Source organism: Melanerpes formicivorus, unplaced genomic scaffold, assembly GCF_026170545.1.
Source record: "Melanerpes formicivorus ecotype bairdi unplaced genomic scaffold, bMelFor1.0.p_v2 SCAF_5, whole genome shotgun sequence".
Taxonomy (NCBI): Eukaryota; Metazoa; Chordata; class Aves; order Piciformes; family Picidae; genus Melanerpes; species Melanerpes formicivorus.
The window spans coordinates 1,711,636-1,737,260 of record NW_027142357.1 but is presented as its reverse complement, the minus strand read 5'-3'; the positions used below and the strand labels follow the sequence as shown (position 1 = coordinate 1,737,260).

The 25,625-nt window shown below is 48.0% G+C and overlaps 1 protein-coding gene and 1 pseudogene across 1 annotated transcript in view; both read right to left on the bottom strand.

Annotated features, from left to right (window-relative positions):
* ZNF804A (zinc finger protein 804A) overlaps nucleotides 1-25,625 on the bottom strand; it is a 273,822-nt gene that overhangs the window by 17,991 nt on the left and 230,206 nt on the right. The window lies entirely within an intron of this gene.
* Nucleotides 24,890-25,055, bottom strand: LOC137441552 (U2 spliceosomal RNA; annotated as a pseudogene).

Here is a 25,625-nt window from a genome sequence, read left to right as displayed (position 1 = left end):
ATGAAGACAGGCTGAAAGAATTTGGGCTATTCAGCATGGAGAAGAGAAGGCTTCAAGGAGATCTTTTAGCTACATTTCAGTATCTGAAGCGGACCTACAGGAAGACTGTTCAGAAGGGCTTGTAACACTAGGACAAGGAGCAATGGTTTGAAACTGGAGCAGGGTAGATTTAGGTTGGACATAAGGAAGTTCTTTACCATGAGGGTGGTGGAACACTGGAACAGGTTGCCCAGGGAGGTGGTTGAGGCCCCATCCCTGGAGATATTCAAGGTCAGACTTGATGTGGCCCTGGGCAACCTGATCTAGCTGGGGATGTCCCTGCTGATTGTGGGGAGGCCAGACTGGATGACCTTTGGAGGTCCCTTCCAGCCTGGACCATTCTATGACTCTATGGTTTCAGGGCAGTGCAGTTCAGATATTATTATGCTAATTTGCTTTTGACCTGAGATTACCAATTAAATTATGTGGACTTTTACAATGCTGAAAATATGTAGACCATAAATTCATTTTCTGATCAATGGAAGTATAAAATTACAGAACTTAACAGCCATGACATCAGATTTTGCTGCTTGATTGTCTTTTGATTTGATCAGGAGAAATGAGCATATTCCCAGCACCCACTGAGTCAGGAATTTATGTTTCAGAAACAACTCATCAAAACCAAACTTCCTTTTCTTGCTCTCTAGCTGTGAAATCCCCACAGCTGCAGCCCAAAAGAACATGAGCAGGTTGCTTTCTGTACTGAGCATGATAATACCAAGTGTCTGTGTTCACACCTGGAAATTTCTGTCATAGCCCTTTTTGACGTAGTAACTCTTAAGAGATCTGATACAGCAGAGTCATACCTGATCACAGAATCACCAAGGTTGGAAGAGACCTCAAAGGTCATCACGTCCAACCTGTCACAGAATCGTAGTCTGGGCTGGAAGGGGCCTCCAAAGGTCATCCAGTCCAACCCCCTCTGCAGTCAGCAGGGACATCCTCAACTAGATCAGGTTGCCCAGAGACCTGTCCAGCCTCACCTTGGATATCTCCAGGGATGGGGCCTCAACCACCTCCCTGAGCAACCTGTTCCAGTGTTCCTCCACCCTCATGGTGCAAAATTTGTTCCTAACATCCAATCTAAACCTGCTCTGTTCTACTTTGAAGTCATTGTCCCTCGACCTGTCCCTGCAGACCTTTGCAGTCTCTCTCCATCCTTCTTGTTGCCCCCTTCAGGTACTGGAAGGTTGCTTTTAGGTCTTCCTGGAGCCTTCTCTTCTGCAGGCTGAATACCCCCAGCTCCCTCAGCCTGTCCTCATAGCAGAGCTGCTCCAATCCCTATAAAGTGTGTGTGTGAGGGTGTGGGGGTGTGTGTGTGTTTGTTATGCTTGTATTCAGTTAGTTAAAACTAAATAAAATCTGATTGCTGCTTAACACAGAGCATTTCTTAGTTCTCACTGATGACTCTAGAAGCTATTCCCCTTTCTCTGAACACTACATGACTGCTGTCAGTACACTCCCTGATAACTGAGATGCTTTACTGCCTCTTTATGTGACCCGTGGCAGGATAAATAGAGAAACAACACACTCGTTAGATAAAACATTTGTCACACCAAACCAGCTTGGTACCCTTCTGCAAAGAGCACTGAGCTGCACCAACTCTAAGCAATCACTGAACAGATGAGAGCTGCTGTAATACATGTAAAGACTCGCATGGGCAGGAAACATGCCATGGAGAGCAGGAAATATTTCTAGCTAAGAGCTAGTAGGCCAATGGCATCCTAGGGTGGATTAGAAGGGCTGTGGTTAGGAGGTCAAGAGAGGTTCTCCTCCCTCTCTGCTCTGCCCTGGTGAGGCTGCATCTGGAACATTGTGACCAGTTCTGGGCCGCTCAGTTCAAGAAGGACCTCAGGGAACTGTTTGAAAGAGTCCAGCACAGAGCCACAAAAATGATGAAAGGCGTGGAACATCTTCCTCATGAGGAGAGCCTGAGGGAGCTGAGGGCTCTGTAGCTTGGAGAGCAGGAGCCTGAGAGGTGACCTCATTCCTGTTTATACATATGTGAGAGAGGAGTGTCAGAAGGACAGAGCCAGGCTCTTCTCAGAGATGCCCAATGTTAGGGCAAGAGGCAAAAGGTGCAAGTTGGAGCACAGAAGGTTTCATGTGAACATTATCTATCTATCTATCTATCTATCTATCTATCTATCTATCTATCTATCTATCTATCTACCTATCTATAGTTTCACTACAATATGCAATTGGGAACCACTGGAGCACACATTTGTATTAGAAAATGCATTAAAGTGACTGCTGAAAGAGTCCAGCACAGAGCTACAAAAATGCTGAAGTGAGTGGAACATCTGCCTCAGGAGACCCTGAGGGAGCTGAGGGCTCTTTAGCTTGGAGAGGAGGAGCCTGAGAGGTGACCTCATTGCTGTTGCTAAAGCTGTGCAGGGTGAGTGCCCAGAGGCTGGAGCCAGGCTCTGCTGGGTGATGCCCAATGCCAGCACAAGGGGCAGTGGTGGAAGCTGAGGCAGAGGAAGTTGCATGGAAACAGGAGGAAGAATTATTTCCCTATGAGGGTGACAGAGCCCTGGAGCAGGCTGCCCATGAGGGTTGTGGAGTCTCCCTCTCTGGAGCTATTCAAGACCCACCTGGATGTGTTCCTGTGTGATCTGCTCTAGGTGATGCTGCTCTGGCAGGGGGGTTGGACTGGAGGAGCTTTGGAGGTCCCTTCCAGCCCCTAACATTCTGTGATTCTGAGACAGCACACACATTTCCCCTCTGGCTTGGGTGGTTTTTGTGCCTATATTTATTTTACTGCTCTGCAGACCCCTTGGCTTTACACAGCACAGGGCAGCACCTCTTCACTTGTGCTCTAGCCTGCAGTTGTACATAATTTCATGACCATAGCTTTCACTTTATTAACAAAACAATAATAGAATCATAGAATCAGTAAGGTTGGAAAAGACCTCAGAGATCATCAAGTCCAACCTGTCACCCAACACCTCATGACTACTAAACCATGGCTCCAAGTGCCACGTCCAATCTCATCTTGAACACCTCCAGAGATGGTGACTCCACCACCTCCCTGGGCAGCACATTCCAATGGCTAACAAATCTCTCTGTGAAGAATTTTCTCTTCACCTCCAGCCTAAACTTCCCCTGGTGCAGTTCCAAATATGATTTCTTCATTTGTAAAGATTTGGGGGTGGGGAGAGGAAGGGAAATTAAAGCTCCAATTAAAACCCACTGTGACCCGAGACAAACTTACCCATGGTAGAGTTACAGCCCTCCCCTAGCAGAAGTTACACAAGGCAAGTTCTTTCCACAGAAAGAAGAAATGTCACAATTTCCTAGTGAAATCAGCAATTCAATTAGCAGTTCAGCCATTCAAATGGGCTCAGGAAGAAATTAATAGATAATCAATTTCTGTTTGTCGTGCTGCCAGTATAGAATTAGTTGCTACAATGTGCTGCTGCAGAAGAGGAGGAACAGGGAATGTTCACAGCAGCCTACAAACACTGGATGGGGAGGGACACAGCAGATGAAGTCACTTCTTCCTGGCAGTGGGGACCATGCTGCTGGTGGATGAGAAGCTCAACATGAGCCAGCACTGTGCACTTGCAGTCCAGAAAGGCAACCAGAGCTTGGACTGCAGCAAGAGCCAGCAGTGTGCCCAGGTGGCCAAGAAGGCCAATAGTATCCTGGCCTGCATCAAGAATAGTGAGGCCAGCAGGAGCAGGGAAGTCATTCTGCCCCTGTACTCAGCACTGGTTAGGCCACACCTTGAGTCCTGTGTCCAGTTCTGGGCTCCTCAGTTAAGGAAAGATGTTGAATTGCTGGAACATGTCCCGAGAAGGGCAAAAAGGCTGGGGAGGGGGTTGGAGCACAGCCCTATGAGGAGAGGCTGAGGGAGCTGGGGTTGCTTAGCCTGGAGAAGAGGAGGCTCAGGGGAGACCTTCTTGCTGTCTACAATTACCTGAAGGGAGGTTGTAGCCAGGTAGAGGTTGGTCTCTTCTGCCAGGCAACCAGCACCAGAGCAAGGGGACACAGTCTCAAGCTGTGCCAGGGGAGGTTTAGACTCAAGGTGAGGAGAAAGGTCTTCCCAGAGAGAGTCGTTAGCCATTGGAATGTGCTGCCCATGGAGGTGGTGGAGTCCCCATCCCTGGAGGTGTTCAAGAGGGGATTGGACGTGGCACTTGGAGCCATGGTTTAGTAGTCATGAGGTGTTGGGTTACAGGTTGGACTTGATGATCTTTGAGGTCTTTTTCAACCTTATTGATTCTATGATTCTAAGTGAAGCGTGGTCAGCAGGGCTTGGGAGGCTCTTCTTGCCCTCTACTCTGCCCTGGGGAGACCACACCTGAGAGGGGATTTAATCAATGTTTACAAACATCTGAGGGCTGGGGGTCAAGAGGGAGGGACAGGCTCTGCTCACTTGCTCCCTGTGATAGGACAAGGAGCAATGGATGTAGGCTGCAGCATAGGAGGTTCCACCTTAACACAAGAGGGAACATCTTTACTGTAAGGGTCCCAGAGCACTGGAACAGGCTGCCCAGAGAGGTTGTGGAGTCTCCTTCTCTGGAGACTTTGAAGCCCCATCTGGAGGCATTCCTCTGTGACCTGAGCTAGATTCTCTGGTCCTGCTCTGGCAGGGGGGTTGGACTCAATGATCTCTTTGGGTCCCTTCCGATCCCTGACATCTTGTGAGCCTGTGAATGGAGAGCCATGAGGATGATTATGGGACTTCAACATCTCTAGGTAGCCTTTTCCACTGCTCTGCCATTCTCAAAGGCAATAATTTGTCCTCTTGTTTACATGGAAAATTGAACTAAAACTTACCCACTTCCAAAAGCTTTCTGCTCTTATGCAGTAGGACGCGAAACTGTGCTTTTTCCCCCCAGCATTTTCCCAATACCAGACTGGAGAGCAAGTGGGGATGACTTCAGTAAAAAGGGCAAGTTTGGGATTGTTTTATCTTCCTGTCATGAGAAGATGAGCTTAAACCTGATCCACCATAAGGGTGGTGAGACAACAGAACAAGTTGCTCAAAGAGGTGGGGGCAGCCTCATCCCTGGAAGCTTTTAAGGCCAGGCTGGATGTGGCTCAGGTCAGTCTGATCTTGTGGAAAGTGTCCCTGCCCATGGCAGGGGGGTTGGAACTGGGTGATCCCTGAGGTGCCTTCCAACCCTGACAATTCTGTGATTCTGGGAGTTATGGTTGATGAAAAACTTTTTAATTCATCTTGATTATGTGGCTGCAAAGAACATACACTGGAGTGACAGTAGAGAAAAGAAATCTTTCTTTGCTTTCTTTTCACTGTTTCTCTTTTAGAAGTTATCAGCAAGCAACAAACACATCCTTCATTCTGTGATGACTGATGCCCTTCCCAGCACTGTAAGCCCCATGTCTGATTTCACATCACTCTGGTGTCTGTGCATCTTCTGCACATTTCCAGCATCTCCTGCTGCAGGATCCAGATAGCATTGTGGCTTACAAGGATCCAGGACTTTGACAAATAACAGGTTATGGAACATGAATTAAGATTTTTTCTTGCTTTTTCTTTCAGATAACTCTGTTTTCTAAAGCTGACTAAATGCCACTGTGCAAAATCATTGTTTTAAGCCTACAGAACTGCTGAGCATTGCACACCAAGTAGTGCACTGCAATACTTTTATCATAGAATCATAGATATGTCAGGGCTGGAAGGGACCACAAAGATCATCCAGTTCCAACCCACCTGACATGGCCAGGGACACCTCACACTACAGCAGGTTGCTCACAGCCACATCCAGCCTGGCCTTCAAAACCTCCAGGGATGAGGCTTCCACCACCTCCCTGGGCAATCTGTTCCAGTGTTTCACCACCCTCATGGGGAAGAAGTTCTTCCTAACATCCAATCTCAATCTACCCATTTCTACTTGTGCTCCATTCCCCCTCCTCCTATCACACCCTAAAAAGTCCCTCCCCAGCTTTCTTGGAGCCCCCTTCAGCTACTGGAAGGCCACAAGAAGGTCTCCTCAGAGCCTTCACTTCTCCAGACTGAACAACCCCAACTCTATTAGTCTGTCCTTATAGGGGAGCAGCTCCAGCCCTCTGCTCATCCTCATGGCCCTTCTATGGACACCTTCCAGGACCTCCAGATCCTTCCTGTAAGAGAGGCTCCAGAACTGAACACAGTGCTCCAGGTGGGGTCTCAGCAGAGTGGAGCAGAAGGGGAGAATCCCCTCCCTGGCCCTGCTGGCCACACTTCTCTTGCTGCAGCCCAGGCTCTGCTTGGCTCTCTGGGCTGCAAGTGCTCACTGCTGGCTCCTGTTGAGCTTCTCATCCACCAGCACCTCCAAGTCCTTTTCTTCAGGGCTGCTCTCAAGCCAGTCCCTTGCTCAGCCTCTATCAGTGCTTGGAATTGCCCCAACCCAGCTGCAGGACCTTGCACTTATTCTTGTTGAACCTCATAAGGCTGGCTTGGGCCCAGCTCTGCAGCCTCTCCAGGTCCCTCTGGATGGATCCCTTCCCTCCAGCATGTACCCACGTGTCTAACAACAGCTTGATCTTGCTGCATGCTGTAGGCTTTGGGTTGGTTTGTTTGGGTTTTAATTTTGTTACCTCAGCACAACTCAGCATAGATATTAAGGCCAAGAGTGAAGAAGCCAGCAGAGCAATGCCTATCAAATTAATTTTAGTGGCTAATGAAAAGCACCTCAAGGTCTCTCACACGCTTGCACATCTGCAAAGCGATGACATTTGCTAGTCTCTGAATTGAGAGGTGTTTATTTTAAGGATTCTAGGCCTAATTCTACTGCCCTTGAAAATGATGGAGAAACTCCTGCTGAGCTGGGGCAGAGCACTGGTCTTAAATTCACCAGGGAAATTTTCAGCAGCACTTAAGGAAGCTTCTTCAGTCAGGAAGATTAAAACCAAGATGGGTACACGTCACTTCCTTAAGGATCACTTTACCTTTAGGCCCCCCTCTTGCATATTTTAGGATTCTAATTTAAAAGGAAAGAAAGAAATCTAATTAAAAAAACTCTATCCAGAAAGCTTTAAGCTATTGGGGGAAAAAAAATGCAGTATTCATCTGCCATAAATCATCTTACAGGAGCAACAGGTTCCTCACCAAGAGAAGGGTCACCCCTACACCACTTTGGAGAGGGAATATTGGACTCCCCTTAGGTCTGACTCTCTACAGGGTCATTAGAAGTTGCTGAAGTTGTCTTTTGCTCATTTTGCAACTCGTCTTTTGCTCTTTTCTGAGCTCTGAGATGTTTTGAGACTTTCTCCAACAACTCTTCAATACAGTGCCTTCCAGGACCTGCTGGTGTTTCTTGTGTCCCGCTATCTTTTCACCTTGGTCAAAACAGTTCATTAGGTCTCCAGCACTGAAGTTCTTTGTAGCATCACACTGCTATTCCCCTAACCAGGGCAGGTTAGAGGCTGCCCTGCTGGAGAGCAGCTCCATGGAGAAAGACCTTGGAGTGCTGGTGGACAGCAAGTTCTGCATGGGATAGCAATGTGCCCTGGTGGACAAGAGAGCCAATGGCATCCTAGGGGGCAGCAAGAAAAGTGTGGCCAGCAGGCCTAGGGAGGTTCTTCTCCCCTTCTGCTCTGCCCTGCTGAGACCACACCTGCAATACTGTGTGCAGTTCTGGGCTCCCCAGGTCAAGAAAGATACAGATCTGCTGGAGAGAGTCCATGGGAGAGCCACAAGGATGCTTAAGGGACTTGAGCATTTCCCTTGTGAAGAGAGACTGACAGCCCTGGGGCTGTTTAGTCTGGGGAAGAGAAGGCTGAGAGGGGATCTTATCAATGCCTATCAATAGCTGAAGGCTGGGGGTCAAGTGGAGGGGGCCAAGTACTTTTGGGTGGTGCACAGCAATAAGCCAAGGAACAATGGATGCAAACTTGAAGAGAGAAGGTTTCAGCTCAACATGAGGAGAAACTTCTTTCCAGTGAGGGTGACAGAGCACTAGAACAGGCTGTGCAGGGGGCTTGTGGAGTGTCCTTCTCTGGAGCCTTTCAAACCCCACCTGGATGCATTGCTGTGCAGACTCCCCTGGGTGATCCTGCTCTGGCAGGGGGGTTATACTGGATGATCTCTGGAGGTCCCTTCCAACCTCTAATGTATTGTGATACTGTGAAGAATGAGGACTTTCTGGACATCTTTGAGTCAAAGGTAGATAAACTACCATTAGATACAGAAGAATAACAACTGATTTGTCCACAACCTTCCATTGGCTTGCTGACTACAACATACTTTCCTGCACTACTATCCTTTTTTTCTCCTTTCACTTTTTTTCTCTGTAATTCTGCTTATCACAGAAACACAGAATCACCAAGGTTGGAAGAGACCTCAAAGATCATCAAGTCCAACCTGTCACCACAGACCTCATGACTAGACCATGGCACCAAGTGCCACGTCCAATCCCCTCTTGAACACCTCCAGGGATGGTGACTCCACCACCTCCCTGGGCAGCACATTCCAATGACGAATGACTCTCTCGGTGAAGAACTTTCTCCTCACCTTGAGTCTAAACTTCCCCTGGTGCAGCTTGAGACTGTGTCCTCTTGTTCTGGTGCTGGTTGCCTGAGAGAAGAGACCAACCTCCTCCTGGCTACAACCTCCCTTCAGGTAGTTGTAGAGAGCAGTAATGTCTCCCCTGAGCCTCCTCTTCTCCAGGCTAAACAACCCCAGCTCCCTCAGCTTCTCCTCACAGGGCTGTGCTTGAACCCTCTCCCCAGCCTTGTTGCCTATCTCTGGATACATTCAAGACTCAATGTCCTTCTTAAATTGAGGAGCCCAGAACTGGGCACAGTACTCAAGGTGTGGCCTAACCAGTGCAGAGTACAGGGGCACAATGACTTCCCTGCTTCTGCTGGCCACACTATTCCTAATGCAGGCCAGGATACCATTGACCTTCTTGGCCACCTGGGCACACTGCTGGCTCGTGTTTAGGCAGCTGTCAATCAGCACCCCCAGGTCCCTTTTTTTTGGGAGCTCTCCAGCCACTCCAACCCCAGCCTGTAGCTCCCTTATCTCTTCCCTTACCTTCTGCTGGCTGAACAGACTTGGGTTGTGTCCCTGAAGGTACCAGGGAAAGGGAGGTGGTGGGGAAGGAGCCTGCAAGCAGCCCTCTAGGCTGTCCAGGGAGGGTGTGGTTCTGTATAAGGGGAACCCTGCATTTCTTTTCTTTTTCTGTTTTTTTTTTTCCTTTTTTTTTTTTTTTTTTCCCTGAATTGTAAATGCATGTACAAAATTTTTGTACATGTTCATTGGATTTTATACTTCCAGAGTTTAGTTTACTTTTTGTAACTATAACTTTTATTTCTCTTCCGAGTTCTGAGTTTAGTTCCTTGGGGTTTTTTGGTGGGGGGGAATTTGCTCTGGGGGTAATTTCCAGTTAATTGGAGCAGGGGGGGAGAGGTAATTTCAACCCACCACAACATTCAGTCATGAGGTCTGTGGTGACAGGTTGGACTTGATGAACTTTGAGGTCTCTTCCAACCTTGGTGATTGTGTGATTCTCTGACCAGCCTCTCCTGTCAGTGCCATTTTAAGAAGGACTACCACAGAGACTGAAATGAACTGAGTGAATCTTAAACCTTTCCTTTGCTCACAATGCACACAATGGCTGAAAATGAGGAATTAGTATTTATGGCCAAGTACTCCAGAGGGTATTTTCCATAATCCTTGAAGGATACTCTAATAGCTGTGCTGGGCTGAAGGAGATACATGAATCCCCTCAAAGGGAGCTCTTAATTGTAATTCTTTCTGTCAGACAGAAATCACAATCACTTCCTCAGATCAGTTTTATATTGGATCATTGAGCCTCTGTTCACAAAGGGTGTCTGATCAGCAGGGTCTGGTCCTAGCCTGAGATTATGCCAGAACCTATGACAATCTTCTTCAAAGAAAATGCATAAATCTGATCAAGGGAAATGGAGGAAGAAGGGACCTTTGCAAACTGTGACACACCTCTCACAGCCTCAGCTGACTGGCACTTACAGAATCTGTTACCCTTAACCCAACCTTTCATGCTGCTCACAGGGAGACAAACAAGATGTAAACCAAAATGTTAATCAGCATGAGGACTTCATCTTGCAAGGCAAATGCCCTACAACAAAACCTCGTGAGGTTCAACAAGACCAAGTGCAAGGTCCTGCAGCTGGGTCAGGGCAATCCCAGGCTGAGCAAGGGACTGGCCTGAGAGCAGCCCTGAAGAAAAGGACTTGGAGGTGCTGGTGGATGAGAAGCTCAACAGGAGCCAGCAGTGTGGACTTGCAGCCCAGAAAGCCAAGCAGAGCCTGGGGTGCAGCAAGAGAAGTGTGACCAGCAGGACCAGGGAGGGGATTCTCCCCTCTGCTCCACTCTGCTGAGACCCCACCTGGAGCACTGTGTCCAGTTCTGGAGCCTCTAATACAGGGAGGATCTGGAGGTCTGGAAGGTGTCCAGAGAAGGGCCATGAGGATGAGCAGAGGGCTGGAGCTGCTCTGCTATGAGAAGAGAGTTGGGGCTGTTCAGTCTGGAGAAGAGAAGACTCTGAGGAGACCTTCTTGTGGCCTTCCAGTATCTGAAGGGGGCTCCAAGAAAGCTGGGGAGGGACTTTTTAGGGTGGCAGGGGGGGATAGGAGTAGGGAGAATGGAGCAAAACTAGAAGTGGGTAGATTGAGATTGGATGTTAGAAAGAAGTTCTTCCCCATGAGGGTGGTGAGACACTGGAAGAGGTTGCCCAGGGAGGTGGTGGGAGCCTCATCTCTGGAGGTTTTTAAGGGCCAGGCTGGATTTGGCTGTAAGCAAGCTGCTCTAGTGTGAGGTGTCCCTGTCCATGGCAGGGGGGTGGGAACAGGATGATCCTTGAGATTCTTTCCAACCCTATCAATTCTTTGATTCTAAGCTGACCTATGCCTTCATTTTCAACTCTGCAAATTGAATATGTGGTAAAGTAACTCTGATAACATACCACTGACATTGCTGTGAGGAGGTGATGCTGGTAGCAAACTTGTGTCTCTTTGAGTGTCTTCTACTGCATCATGTTGTTTAGGTGGGTTGGATTGGTTGATGGGTTGGATGCGATGATCTTGAAGGTCTCTTCCAACCTGGTTTATTCTATTCTATTCTATTGCTTTTGCAGATTGAAATAGTAGCAACTGTGGAGTGAGCATCTATCTGTCACACTGTGTTAATAAAGCATCAGCTTATCAGAAAAGTATAGGTTAGAGACTGCTGAGAGAAACCAGGACTGTAAGGTAACACAGAGCTCCAAAAGGACAAACACAAGGTCATAGCAGAGGCCTTGGAAATGGAAAGTGGATGGAACAGGATGACACCAGTGTCCCAGGGCTACAAACCACTCAGTGGTGCACGAGTACTGCTTGCCAAAGGAATGCAACTTTAAAACACACATACAAGTGGGTTTAGGATAGAAAGAAGATGAAAAGGCATTCATATATATTTATATATTTATATATATATGTGTGTGTGTGTGTGTGTGTATAATTTCATTACAATATGGAATTGGGAACCACTGGAGCACACATTTGTGTTAGAAAATGCATTAAAGTGACTGCTGAAAGAGTCCAGAGCCACAAAAATGCTGAAGGGATTTGAACATCTGCCTCATGAGGAGTGAGGAGAGCCTGAGGGAGCTGAGAGCTCTGTAGCTTGAAGAGGGGACTGAGAGGTGACCTCATTCATGTTGATAAAGCTGTGCAGGGTGAGTGCCAAGAGGCTGGATCCAGGCTCTGCTGGGTGATGCCCAATGACAGCACAAGGAGGGGCAGTGGTGGAAGCTGAGGCATAGGAAGTTCCATGGAAACAGGAGGAAAATTTTTTTCATGGAGCCCTGGAGCAGGCTGCCCAGGGGGATTGTGGAGTCTCTCTCCGTGGAGATGTTCAAGACCCACCTGGATGTGGTCCTGTGTGACCTGCTCTCGGTGATCCTGCACTGGCAGGGGGGTTGGACTGGATGAGCTTTGGAGGTCCATTCCAGCCCCTAACATTCTTGTGATTCTGCAGCCCCTGATGGACTTGAGAGTGAGGAGAAATAAACCATCAAGCTTCATCCTCTTCCTGGCAACAAGGAAGATGAAACCACCAGCATCAGCATCACGTTCCCCTATATGGAGAACTCACTGAGCTGTCAACTTTGCTGACATCTCTCTTTTTCTCAGGAAGACTGCAGCACTAAGAAGGATCAGACAGCAGAAAGCTTCTATCTGTCCATTTCAGGAATAGAATCATAGAATCACCTGGGTTGGAAGGAACCTGTAAATGTCATCCAGTCTAACCTCTTCTACAGTCAGCAGGGACATTCTCAACTAGATCAGGTTGCCCAGAGCCCTCTCCAGCCTCACCTTGAATATTGCCAGGGATGGGGCCTCAACCACCTCCCTGGGCAACCTCTTCCAGTGTTCCATCACCCTCATGGTGCAGAACTTGTTGCTAACATCCAATCTAAATCTGCCCTGCTCTAGTTTGAAGCCATTGCCACTCATCCTATCACTGCAGGCCTAATGAGCTGTTCTATTTGGAGAACTGTGGTCATAAGTACCAACATCATGGTGACTGGGGTAATACTAATTCTTTCAGTCTGATGTCAGGTTTTGAGCTACAGTAACAACCAATTCTTGGCTTTGCATGACAGGTGAGTTTCTTCTACCCACAAAAGGTTGCCCAGAGAGGTTGTGGAGTCTCCTTCTCTGGAGACATTCAAACCTCACCTGGGTGCATTCCTGTGCAGACTACCCTGGGTGATCCTGCTCTGGCAGGGGGAGTGGACTTGATGATCTCTTGAGGTTCCTTCCAACCTCTAATGTACTGTGATACTGTGAAATCCTTATAGTCATCTGTACCTATCTATATCATCTGTATCTATATCTGTGTCTATCTCTATCTCTATGTGATCCTGCTCTGTCAGGGGGTTAGACTTGATGATCTCTGGAGGTTCCTTCCAAGCTCTAACGTATTGTGAAACTGCAAAAGGTGTCTGGTTTGGTACCTCAGCCTCAAGAGCTGGCTGAACATGTGAGGTCCACCTCCCTGATTTAATGCAATCCAGAAGGAATTCACAGCAATATTCCCCTGCCACAATCAGATATGAACATTCCAGGAGGTAATTTGCCCTTGATTAAGAATCACTAGGAAATTAATAAAAACAGTAATTAACTAATAACAGAAAGCTCATCCCTGAATGAAAATGTGCCCAAATCTCGGTCCACACTCTCAGAGGCACAAAGTAGCTCCTCACAAAAAGTGTTGAAACTTTTTTTTTTAACCTTTTCTTTCCAACACCAGCAGCCAGGATAGAAATATATCACAAAATCACAGAATGTTAGGGGCTGAAAGGGACCTTGAAAGACCATCCAGCCCAACCACCCTGCCAGAGCAGGATCACCTATTCCTATATCTGGTTTCACAATGCACTTTGGCCACAACAACCCCATGCAGAGATACAGGCTGGGGTCAGAGCAGCTGGAGAGCAGCCAGACAGAAAGGGACCTGGGGGTACTGGTGGACAGCAGCTGAACATGAACCAGCAGTGTGCCCAGGTGGCCAAGAAGGCCCATGGCATCCTGGCCTGGATGTGGCATAGTGTGACCAGCAGGAGCAGGGAAGTCATTCAGCCCCTGGACTCAGCACTGATTAGGCCACACCTTGAGTCCTGTGTCCAGTTTTGGGACCCTCAATTTAAGAAGGACATTGAGATACTTGAAAATGTCCAGAGAAGGGCAATGAGGCTGGGGAGGGGTCTGGAGCACAGCCCTGTGAGGAGAGGCTGAGGGAGCTGGGGTTGTTTAGCCTGGAGGAGGCTCAGGGCAGACCTTATTGCTCTCTACAACTACCTGAAGGGAAGTTGTAGCCAGGAAGGGGTTGGTCTCTTCTCCCAGGCAACCAGCACCAGAACAAGAGGACACAGTCTCAAGCTGTGCCAGGGGAAGTTTAGGTTCAAGATGAGGAGAAAGTTCTTCCCAGAAAGAGAGATTGGCCATTGGAATGTGCTGCCCGGGCAGGTGGTAGAGTCCCCATCCCTGGAGGTGTTCCAGAAAGGCTTGGACGTGGCACTTGGAGCCATGGTTTAGTTGTCAGGAAGTGTTAGATATTAGGTAATAGGTTGGACTTGATGATCTCTGAGGTCTTTTCCAACCTGGTTGATTTTGTGATTCTATGATGGGCAGCATTTCCATCATAAACCAAATTCAGAGGACCATCATGAAAGACCAAAAAATAGTTGAGGACCTTTACAAGAGGAAGGATCAGCTGATTTAAATGTGAATGGACACTGAATATAATATGACTTAAGTGTTTCCTAAATCAGAGAATTGTCAGGGTTGGAAGGCACCTCAAGGATCATCCAGTTCCAATGCCCCTGCCATGCCCAGGGACACCTCACACTACAGCAGGTTGCTCACAGTCACATCCATCATGGCCTTAAAAACCTCCAGGGATGAGGCTTCCATCATTAAGGTCTTTTCCAACCTGATTGATTCTATGGTTCCACAGCGCTGAGATTTGAAATCTGAACTGCTACTTGCTCAGGCTTGGATGAAAAGAAGGGAAAAAGCTGCCCACAAAAAAATGAAAGCTGTCTGCCTGACACATAAATAACAAGGGGGCGATTAACCAGGGGGACCTTCTGGGTATCTCAGCAGAAGGTAGATTTAAAATGTCTGTCCTCAACATGGAGGAATTGCTGGATAAATTATCTCCACAGAAAATGGGAAATGAAAGCTCTGTCATCTCAAGGTCAACAGAACTGTATATTTAGGGAAGTTTTGAAGAAAGTGCTTTCCTCTCTTTTCCTGCAGCAAGCTCAAAGAAACAAAGCAAAGCCTTTTGCAACGAAGAGCTGCTAGTGAGAGGCACAAACCCCTTGCCCACTCTCCTTACAAAGACTAGGAAAAAAATAATCTTCTTCTGAGAACTGCCAGCCCTGCAAACAAACCTCTTACCCTCCTGAAGCGCTGCACAAGCATTGGCACAGCACTCCACAGCTGGTAAGTATTTACAGACCAGCTTCCAGACTTTAACACAAGATTTATGCTTTCAGTTGAAAGAGAAATGGGCTGGAACAATCCTCACTATCAATACAGGCTGGGGGAGAGGGTGATAGAAAGCAGCCCTGAGGAAAAGGACTTGGGGGTGCTGGTGGATGAGAAGCTGGACAGGAGCAGGCAGTGTGAGCTTGCAGCACAGAAGGCCAAGGGCAGCCTGGGCTGCATCCAAAGCAGCATTGCCAGCAGAGCCAGAGAGGTGATTCTGACACTTTGCTCTGCTCTGCTGAGACCTCACCTGCAGTGCTGTGTGCAGGTCTGGAGCCCTCAACACAGAAAGGACATGGACCTGATAGAGAGGGTCCAGAAGAAGGCCATGAAAATGGTCAGGGGTTTGGAGCAGCTCTGCTTCGAGAACAGGCTGAGGGAGCTGAGGGTGTTCAGCCTGGAGAAGAGAAGGCTCCAGAGGGACCTAAGAGCAACCTTCCAGTACCTGAAGGGGGCTACAAGGATGTGGAGAGGCTGTTTGCAAAGGTCTGCAGGGTCAGGGGCAATGGCTTCAAACTAGAGCAGAGCAGATTTAGACTGGATGTTAGGAACAAGTTCTGCACCATGAGAATGGTGGAACACTGGAACAGGTTGCCCAAGGAGGTGGATGAGGCACTATCCCTGGAGATATTCAAGGTGAGACTGGACAGGGCTCTGGGCAACCTGATCTAGTTGGGGATGTCCCTGCTGACTGCAGAGGGGGTTGGACTGGATGAGCTTTGGAGGTCCCTTCCAGCCCAGACCATTTTATGATTCGATAGTTCTATGATCTTTGTTTGAGTTCAATTTGTCAGGGAACCTTTTGGGTGATGATCATATTTTTCTGGTCCTCATTCACCATTTTGTTTGTTTGTTTGTTTGAAGTTTTGTCAACTACACAAATCTCAAAGCCAAACCCTTATGCTTCCTTTTATCCTACCAAAAATGTGTCCGTTTTCTCCAGAATTTGACTCCCATAGACACATAAATATTGTAGATAACTGCTCTCAGTCTTCACAACCTCCATTAAAGATGACTGGTCTCAAAACATTACTGCATCAAGGGTTTTGCATTGTTCTTCCCCATAAGGGTGGTGAGACACTGGAAGAGGTTGCCCAGGGAGGTGGTGGAAGCCTCATCCCTGGAGGTTTTTCAGGCCAGGCTGGATGTGGCTGTGAGCAAGCTGCTGTAGTGTGAGGTGTCCCTGGCCATGGCAGGGGGCTTGGAACTGGATGATCCTTGAGGTCCCTACTAACCCTGACAATTCTATGATTTCTTAGCAGTATGCTGTAGTGCCCTTTGGACTGGCATAGGAAGAAAAGCTGTCAGGCATTTGCCTTTCTCTGCCATATGCTTCCCCCTCCCTTTTTTCCCCTTCCTAGGGAAGGGTAGAAGAACACAACTTTCCACAAGTGACCCTTGATTTAGTTAGTCATGAGGTGGTAGGTATTAGGTAATAGGTTGGGCTTGATGATCTCTGAGGTCTTTTCCATCCTAGTTGGTTCTATGGTTCTTTTTTGCCCTTTGCAGACTTTGGATAAATTGTTGGAATTCTCTTAATGGCACCAATGTAATGGCATCCATGTTGACTGGATGTTAGGAAGAAGTTCTTCACAGAAAGAGTGATTGGCCATTGGAATGGGCTGCCCAGGGAGGTCACTATCACTGGAGGTGTTTAGGAAGAGACTGGATGGGGTGCTTGGTGCCATGGTTTAGTTGATTAGATGGTGTTGGGTGATAGGTTGGACTCGATGATCTCAAAGGTCTTTTCCAACCTGGTTAATTCTATTCTGTTCTGTTCTATTCTATTCTATTCTATTCTATTCTACTCGACTCTACTCTACTCTATTCTGACTCATCCTTTACGTAAGTCTCAAATCCATTCATCAGATTCTCATTCCCCTACTATTTCTTGCCTGGTTGTAGAGGATGCAAATACACAGGCACAAAAAGCCTTACGGTTTTGACTCTAACCCAAATCTACCCAGATTAAAATGCCCTTTTATTGCCAGCAGAACCACCCAGTTCAGCAGGGAATAGCATTACTATTATGCAGTGTGCTATGCCATTACTGCTATTATGCAGTGTGGATGCTAGAAGAACCTCTGTGCTTACCACTGTGCACCAAAAGTAGGCTACATCAGCACATGAAAGCATGGTACAAGGGGTGGTGAGCACATCTGTAATTAAGGGAAAGCACAGCCAAACAAGCTTCAGATAAAGACAATCAGGAGCCCCATGCATCATCTCTGGCTCTGGCTGGGATTTATTTTATGGCCCCAAATTGCAAAATGAAATAGCCTGTCCTTCAAGCTCTGCCTTGTAAAATCGAGTTAGTGTGAAGCAGCTGCCACGGAAAGCGTGGCACAGTGCTGATACTTGATCTGATTTCTGACCTGAGAATATTTAGGAAGGGCTGCAATCTTTATGGCCCATTGCAGGTTGTTTTGTCTTGTTACAGGGACAGGGAGATGCTTATGAGTGAGGACAAACTACAGGCAATAAAGCCATAAATCATAGAATCATGGAATCTGCTGGAAAAGGCACATCACAGAATTGTTAGGGTTGGAAGGGACCTCAAGGATCATCCAGTTCCAACCCTCCTGCCATGGGCAGGGACACCTCACACTAGAGCAGGTTGCTCACAGCCACATCCAGCCTGGCCTTATAAACCTCCAGGGATGGGTTTTCCCCCACCTCTTTGGGCAATCTTAAAGATCATCAAGTAAAACTGCAACCCAACTAGCATGACCACCAAACTATACTCTGAGGTTTCATATCTACACACTTCTTGAACACCTCTAGGGATGGCAACTCCACCACCTCCCTGGGCAGCCTGTTCCAAGGCCTGACCAAGCTTTCAGAAAGAAATTTGTCCTCAAATCCAATCTAAACCTCCCTTGGCACAACTTAAGCCCTTTCCCACTCATCCTATTGCTAGTTGCTTGGGAGAGGAGACCAACACCTGCCTCAGTACAACCTCTTTTCAGGTATTTGTAGAGAGCACATAGGATCATGGAATGGTCTAGGGCAGAAGGGACTTCCAAAGGTCATTCAGTCTGAACTCCTTGCAGTCAGCAGGGACATCTCCAACTAGAACAGGCTGCCCAGGGCCTCGTTGAGCCTTGTGTGAATATCTCCAGGGAAGGGGCCGCAACCACCTCCCTGGCCAACCTGTTCCAGTGTTCCACCACCCTCATTCCTAACATCCAATCTAAATCTGCTCTTCTCCAGTTTGAAGACATTGCTGCTCATCCTGCCCCTGCAGACCTTTGTAAACAGTCTTTCTCCACCCTTCCTGTAGCCCCCCTTCCTTCACGTAAAGCTTTTGTTCTGTGTGTAAATGATGGCGAAGTCTAAGAATAAAATCACTGGAACCCTGAATTTGGGTACTTGGATTCCCACCAGATATTCCAAGCCTTCCCTGAGACATTGCAGACACCTAGCACAAGCGGAATGTGGGTCTGGTCAGCAATGGAAGTCCCAAGTAGTTGTCACCACTGAAACCAGGTCCAGTGTTTTCCCAAGGGAAGAATCCTGAGACAGTGATAGGTAGCAGCCTCACACCCTCACAGGCAGACACACAGCTTTGTCTTGCTTCCCTCCTTTACCAGATGTTGTGGAACAAATCTTGTGTGCCTACAAAGAGTACATGTCACTTTGATGCTGTGAAAACTCCTTTCTGCCTGGGGCATTAGCACTAACAATAAATTATTCTGTTTGAAACTTCTGCTGACCCTCAAGACTCCAGCTGGCATCCTGCATGCAGCACATCTGCAATCTGTGTCCGGGTTTCTGCTTACTTAGCACCAGGGAAAACACTGAGGGAAAACATTGCCTCTCCCACTCCTGCTCTCGAGCGGTGCTCCAAATGTTGACACATGATGGTAGAGCTGAACTCTATACACCAGCAGCAAATAAATGGCCAGTGGGAAAATCTGAGAGAGTTGGAGTTGCCCAGTCCAGAGAAGAGAAGGCTACAAGAAGACCTTCTTGTGGCTTTCCAGTATCTGAAAGGGGCTACAAGAAAGCTGGGGAGGGACTTTTTAGGGTGTCAGGGAGTGATAGGACTGGGGGAAATGGAGCAAAACTAGAAATGGGAAGCTTCATATTGGTTGTCAGGAAGAAGTTCTTCCCCATGAGGGTGGTGAGAGACTGGAAGAGGTTGCCCAGGGAGGTGGTGGAAGCCCCATTCCTGGAGGCTTTCAAGGCCAGGCTGAGAGCAAGCTGTTGTAGTGTGAGGCATCTCTGGGCATGGCACGGGCATTGGAACTGGATGATCCTTGAGGTGCCTTCCAACCCTGACAATTCTCTGATTTAGGAAACACTAAGTCATGTTATATTCAATGTCCATTCACATTTAAATCAGCTGATCCTTCCTCTTGTAAAGGTCCTCAACTATTTCTGGTCTTTCATGATGGTCCTCTGAATTGAGTTTATGATGGAAATGCTGCCCATCATAGAATCACAGAATCAACCAGGTTGGAAAAGACCTCAGAGATCATCAAGTCAAACTTATTACTTAACACCTCCTGACAACTAAACCATGGCTCCAAGTGCCACATCCAAGCCTTTCTGGAACACCTCCAGGGATGGGGACTCCACCACCTCCCTGGGCAGCACATTCCAATGGCCAATTACTCTTTCTGGGAAGAACTTTCCTTCCCCAAATTCTGCTAGCAATGAATTCTGCAGTCTCCCAGATGCTTTTTATCCCTTTCCAGGTGCTGGGGTTTGAGGAGGACACTTGCATCACTGATTTCTGGTGACTTCACTACACAAATACAGAACCCACTGCTTTCTGGTGACTCCACTACACAAATACAGAGAGAAATATTTTTTTCCTTCCCCAAACTCTGCTAGCAATGAATTCTGCAGTCCCTCAAATGCTTTTTATCCTTTTCCAGGTGCTAGGGGTTGAGTAGCACACCTGTACCACTGATTTCTGGTGTCTCCAGCACACAAATACAGAGAAGTATTTTTTTCCTTCCCCAAACTCTGCTAGCAATGAATTCTGCAGACTCCCAGATGCTTTTTATCCTTTTCCAGGTGCTGGGGGTTGAGGAGGACACCTATGCCACTGCTTTCTGGTGACTCCGCTACACAAATACAGAGAAGCATTTTTTCCTTCCCCAAACTCTGCTAGCAATGAATTCTGCAGTCCCTCAAATGCTTTTTATCCTTTTCCAGGTGCTAGGGGTTGAGGAGCACACCTGCACCACTGATTTCTGGTGTCTCTAGCACACAAATACAGAGAGAAGCATATTTCCCTTCCCCAAACTCTGCTAGCAATGAATTCTGCAGGCTCCCAGATGCTTTTTATCCTTTTCCAGGTGCTGGGGGTGGAGGAGTACACCTGTGCCACTGATTTCTGGTGACTGCACTACACAAATAGAGAACCCACTGCTTTCTGGTGACTCCACTACACAGATACAGAGCGGCATTTCTTTCCTTCCCCAAACTCTGCTAGCAATGAATTCTGCAGGCTCCCAGATGCTTTTAATCCTTTTCCAAGTGCTGGGGGTTGAGGAGCACACCTGTAGCCCATTGTTCATCAGTGGAATGCAACAACTCTTGACTTCAGGCAGAGGCAGCTGTCTGCTGGCTCACTCCAATTACCACAAACAGTGAGGACGGGAAGAGCAGAAGCCATCACTATCAGCTGAAGCTGCAGGGGGGGGAATTAATGTAACAGAATCTAATTACCTGCCTGGATTTTGGCCAGTGCAGCACCACTGGAGTTACCACCCTTCAGCTCCTAAGAAAGTAGTCTTCAATTATCGTGGTGGTCAAGGTCTGGGTTTTCTATCTCACAGGCAGCAACTCCGGCACCATAATTACATTGCTCCGCTACCTACTCAAAGGGAAAAGTGCCACCCCTTGAAGTCCCATCATGTCCTGCACCACATCAATGGTAATTAGCCATCTTATTTTTTTTTCCTTTTTCTTTCTTTTTTTTTTCTTTTAACCTTTTTAAAGAAGTCCTGAGATGCTCTAGTCCTGCACAGCGTGAGATTTGATGAGATGAGAGCACCGGGTGGTAGAGCTAATAAATCAGTTTACTGTACAACCTCATTTCTTTAATGAAGAACAAGTACCTGAGCCTTAGTCAAGCAAAAGCCCCAGGCATACACTTGCAAACTGAAATGCTGGGATTCATTTTTCTTTTTCTTTTCCTTTTTTGTTGTTGTTGTTGTTGCATTCTCTATGAAAGAAGCAAGTGCTGACCTACCATTAGTCATTGGAGAACACGCTCCTCTCAGGCAAGGGGGCAAGGCTAAGTGTAAACTTTGATGTCAGAATTAAAGAACACAGAAGAGATGAGTGGCAAGGCCATTAGGGGGAGAATAACCAGTAGAGGTACACTTTTCACCAGGGAATCACTTTTAAAAGCTGACAAGAGCTGTCAAGGTGTCACGCCAGGAACAGAGCCAGCACCATTAACATACCCTAGGCTTCAATCTACTGGGAGGGGAAAAAAGCCAGGATTTCTTTTGGACAATTACAAGTTAATAGATGGAAGTGTCAATCCCTCTACAGAGCACCCATTAAAGTGTACTAAAGGTCAAAAATCTCTTACAGTTGCTGTCATGGTAGGCAACACGCTACCATTATTTTATATTCCCACCAATTTTATTGTCAGTGACAGCAGTTCCAAATGGATAAGGAAATATTTCCCTTTCCCAGTACAGCAGGCAGTTGACTTTCATCTGTGCTCCCAGAAGCAGCCAGCGCTTCAGGTTTTTATGATAAGCACTGGGAAGCTTCTTTCTTTGTTGTATCTCCAATGTGCAGAGGTGTGGAAGAAGGCTCGGGAGGGTATTGCCATCCCAGTTCTTCACATCCTCCAGCAATGTGCAATCCCTGTCAGGGGAGCAACAGGCTCCTTCTGAGGGTGTTCACTGCTGTACAACACCAAGCAGCCTCCCACCTGCCTGCAGCCCTCCTGTGCTGGGTTGAAATTTCCCCCCCACCATTAACTTTGCCAGAGCAGCCCAGCTGGAAGCAAATGCAAGCTGTATTTACAGGCAAAACTACAATCTACAGTGGAATGCAATGAGTATGTACAAAACACACAGGAGTTACAATATTTACAGGTGTATACAATTGATAAACAGAACAAGAACCCTTGTGGTCAAAGACCAGAGGAAGCTACTAGCTTCTCCTTCCCTGCCTGCATCCTCACCCCCCTGTACAAAAGAAGGGAGAAAGTAACAGAGGAATGCAGGTCAAGCATAAGCAACTTAGTATCTCTCCAGGGTGAAGAAGTGGGAAGGGAAGGGAAGGGAAGGGAAGGGAAGGGAAGGGAAGGGAAGGGAAGGGAAGGGAAGGGAAGGGAAGGGAAGGGAAGGGAAGGGAAGGGAAGGGAAGGGAAGGGAAGGGAAGGGAAGGGAAGGGAAGGGAAGGGAAGGGAAGGGAAGGGAAGGGAAGGGAAGGGAAGGGAAGGGAAGGGAAGGGAAGGGAAGGGAAGGGAAGGGAAGGGAAGGGAAGGGAAGGGAAGGGAAGGGAAGGGAAGGGAAGGGAAGGGAAGGGAAGGGAAGGGAAGGGAAGGGAAGGGAAGGGAAGGGAAGGGAAGGGAAGGGAAGGGAAGGGAAGGGAAGGGATTGTTTTGGTACAACCAAGCTTATGATCGATGTCTCTCCAATGGGATTGTTTAGAATTACCTTTGTTCTCCTTTTTTACACCCAATAGTGATTGATTTACATTTTACTACTTTCCCTTCAAGATCTGTGAAAAAAATTTAAAGGCATACCCTAAAACTCCCTCAGCTCCCCCTCAGTGAGTGCTGGGCATCACCTCCTCCTCACAGCATCACAGAAATATTCAGGTTGGAAAAGACCTTCAGGAACACGAAGTCCAACACACAACCCTACTCTACAAGGCCTAAACCATAGTCCCAAGCACCATATCCAAAACACCTTCAAACACATCCAGCCTTGGGGACTCCACAATCTCCCTGGGCAGCACATTCCAAGCCCTGGACCACTCTTTCCCTGAAAAATTGTTTCCTAATGTTCAGTCTAAACCTACCCTGCTGCAGCTTGAGGCTCTTCCCTCTTGTTCTATCACTAATGACCTGTGAGAAGAGACCAGCACCAACCTCTCCACAACCTCCTTTCAGGGAGCTGTAGAGAGCCAGGAGGTCTCCCCTCAGCATCCTCTACTTCACACTAACCATCCCCAACTCCTTCAGTTGCTCTTCATCAGATTTCTTCTCCAGGCCCTTCCCAGCTTCCTTGCCCTCCTCTGCCCTGGCTCCAGCACCTCCACATCTCTCTTGTCTTGAGGTGCCCAAAACTGGACACAACACTTGAGGTGTAGCCTCCCCAGAGTTGAGTCCCAGGGGACAATCCCCTCCTTGCTCCTGCTGGACACAGCATTTCTAACTCATGTCACCACCTGCCCTCCTTGCTCTTTTTCTCACTCCCTACTGAATTTACCCTTTCACAGCCTGCAGAGCCACAAGCTGGCTTGTGTGTGGCTCACTCCAAGAGTTAACTTAGCTAGGGAATCTGCTGCTGCTTTTCTTTCTTTCCCCTTAAAAAATGAGGACATGAAGGACTAGGTTTATGTCAATTGCAGAATCCCTCAGCCCTCTGCAGGGATATAGCTGTGCACAGCACTTGCACCCTGTTATTCTCAGCTGCCTACTTAACAACAATCAATTCTGGAACAACTATCTCTAATGCAGATGGCAAATTGAGAGATTTGCAAAGCCTGTCCTCTCTGTTCATAGCCCTACAGGAAGGCATAGAAGCCCCTTGGTAGTGGTGAATCTCCACTGTATGATGAGCAGCCTGTGAATCCCAGAGTCACAGGGGCTGGAAGTGACCTCAAAAGCTAATCCAGTCCAACAGTGTCACAGTATAACTAAGGTTGGAAGAGACCTTGAGGATCATCGAGTTTAACCTATCAACACACACCCCATGACTAGACCATGGCACCAAGTGCCACGTCCAATCTCCTCTTGAACACCTCCAGGGACGGTGACTCCACCACCTCCCTGGGCAGCACATTCCAATGACAAATTACTCTCTCGGTGGAGAACTTTCTCCTCACCTCGAGTCTAAACCTCCCCTGGCGCAGCCTGAGACTGTGTCCTCTTGTTCCGGTGCTGGTTGCCTGGGAGAAGAGACCAACCCCCTCCTGGCTACAACCACCTTTTAGGTAGTTGTAGAGGGCAATGAGGTCTCCCCTGAGCCTCCTCTTCTCCAGGCTGAACAACCCCAGCTCCCTCAGCCTCTCCTCATAGGGCTTGTGTTCAAGGCCTCTCCCCAGCCTTGTTGCCCTTCTCTGGACACGTTCAAGTGTTTTGATGTCCTTCTTAAACTGAGGAGCCCAGAACTGGACACAGGACTCAAGGCGTGGCCTAACCAAAGCAGAGTACAGGGGCACAATGACCTCCCTGCTCCTGCTGGCCACACTATTCCTAATGCAGGCCAGGATGCCATTGGTCCTCTTGGCCACCTGGGCACACTGCTGGCTCATATTCAGGTGGCTGTCGATCAGCACCCCCAGGTCCCTCTCTGTTTGGGAGCTCTCCAGCCACTCCGACCCCAGCCTGTAGCTCTGCATGGGATTGCCGTAGCCAAAGTGCAGCGCTCGGCACTTGGACTTGTTGAAAGCCATCCCATTGGACTCTGCCCATCTGTCCAGTCAGTCGAGGTCCCTCTGCAGAGCCTTTCTACCCTCTAACTGACTAACATCTGCTCCTAACTTGGTGTCATCTGCAAACTTGCTGATGACTGACTCTACCCCCTCATCTAGATCATCGATGAAGACGTTGAAGCGGATGGGGCCCAGCACTGATCCCTGGGGGACACCACTGGTGACTGGCCTCCAGCTGGATGTGGCACCATTCACCACCACTCTCTGGGCTCAGCCTCCAGCCAGTTCCTAACCCAGCACAGAGTGCTGCTGTCCAAGCCACGAAAATTAAAAAATCCTGAGTCCAAAAATCCGTTTAATATAAAGTCCTCTGATTGAGGATGTATCAGGTATTAAACTGATAAGAACAGATACTACACTTGATCTTAGCCAAAAGGCCGAGACCCCCCTGCCAGAGCAGCATCACCCAGGGCAGGTCACACAGGAACACAGCCAGCTGGGTCTTGAATCTCTCCAGAGAGGGACATTCCACAACCCCCATGGGCAGCCTGCTCCAGGCCTCTGTCACTCTCACAGGGGAAAAAAAATGTCCTCCTGTTTCCATGGAACTTCTGCTTCAACTTCCACCACTGCCCCTTGTGCTGGCATTGGGCATCACCCAGCAGAGCCTGGCTCCATTCTCTGGGCACTCACCCTGCACATCTTTAGCAACAGCAATGAGGTCACCTCTCATAATCCTCTTCTCCAAGCTACAGAGCCCTCAGCCCCCTCAAGCTCTCCTCATAAGGAAGATGTTCCACTCCCTTCAGCAATTTTGTGGCTCTGTGCTGGACTCTCTCAAGCAGCTCCCTGAGGTCCTTTCTGAACTGAGGGGCCCAGAACTGGACACAATATTCCAGATGCAGCCTCAGCAGGGCAGAGTAAGCATCAAATTTTGCACTCCTCTTATGTTGAGGGAATAGAAAGCTTCCAAACCCAGCAGTTTTTAACACATGGCCTTTTCTCCCCACTATTAG